The sequence below is a fragment of the Saccopteryx leptura genome, chromosome 6 (assembly GCF_036850995.1).
Source record: "Saccopteryx leptura isolate mSacLep1 chromosome 6, mSacLep1_pri_phased_curated, whole genome shotgun sequence".
Classification (NCBI taxonomy): domain Eukaryota; kingdom Metazoa; phylum Chordata; class Mammalia; order Chiroptera; family Emballonuridae; genus Saccopteryx; species Saccopteryx leptura.
This window is the reverse complement of record NC_089508.1, coordinates 99027143-99027931: the sequence shown is the minus strand read 5'-3', so window position 1 is coordinate 99027931 and position 789 is coordinate 99027143. Positions and strand designations below refer to the sequence as shown.

The 789-nt window shown below is 45.1% G+C and overlaps 1 non-coding gene across 1 annotated transcript; it reads right to left on the bottom strand.

Annotated features, from left to right (window-relative positions):
- Positions 1-467: 467 nt before the first annotated feature.
- LOC136377799 (U6 spliceosomal RNA) lies at positions 468-573 on the bottom strand. Its single transcript, XR_010746429.1, has one exon. It is a non-coding gene; the product is annotated as a U6 spliceosomal RNA (small nuclear RNA).
- Positions 574-789: the final 216 nt, after the last annotated feature.

Sequence of the window (789 nt, the reverse complement as noted above, 5' to 3'; positions counted from 1 at the left end):
ATCACCTGAGGTGAGTGCTTCAGGAATGTTCCTTGTGTGAGTTATGTGGGCCCTCCTATTATAATTGAGTTTTGATTGCTATTGGCCCATTGTATATGGGATTGACCCTAATGCTGGCTGAATGTGAGACTCTATCTTGACCAAAGCATGTGAGTAGCTGTGCTGGTGAAGAAGTGGAATTTTCCCCAGCTAGATTTAGTGACTGACAAGATCTCCCTTTGGATATGCTGCTTATAAAGCTACTAATTAGATCCTTCTCTGATGATGTCTGCAGTTGGCCACTGGGTGTGCTGGTCCTGAGCCTTTTGGGAGGGAATCAGTTGCAGGCCAATTAAGACAATGCCTATGACTGGACCTCAACAACCTGTTTGAAGCTAAGAGTGATCAATAGTTTGTGACTGCCTGTGCTGCTCTTAGGTGCATGCAGGAAGGATGAAACTGCACATCAAGGCTGGCTTTTTTTTTTTTTTAATATGGAATGCTTCACGAATTTGCATGTCACCCTGTGCAGGGGCCATACTAATCTTCTCTGTATCATTCCAATTTTAGTATATGTGCTGCTGAAGCGAGCACAAATTTATTCATTTTTTTTAGAGAGGAGAGGGAGACAGAGAGAGAGAGAAGAGAGACAGAGAGATAAGGGGGGGAGGAGCTGGATGCATCAACTCCCATATGTGCCTTGACCAGGCAAACCCAGGGTTTTGAATCGGCGACCTCAGCATTTCCAGGTCGATGCTTTATCCACTGTGCCACCACAGGTCAGGCAAGGCTGGCTTTTATAAGCATTCA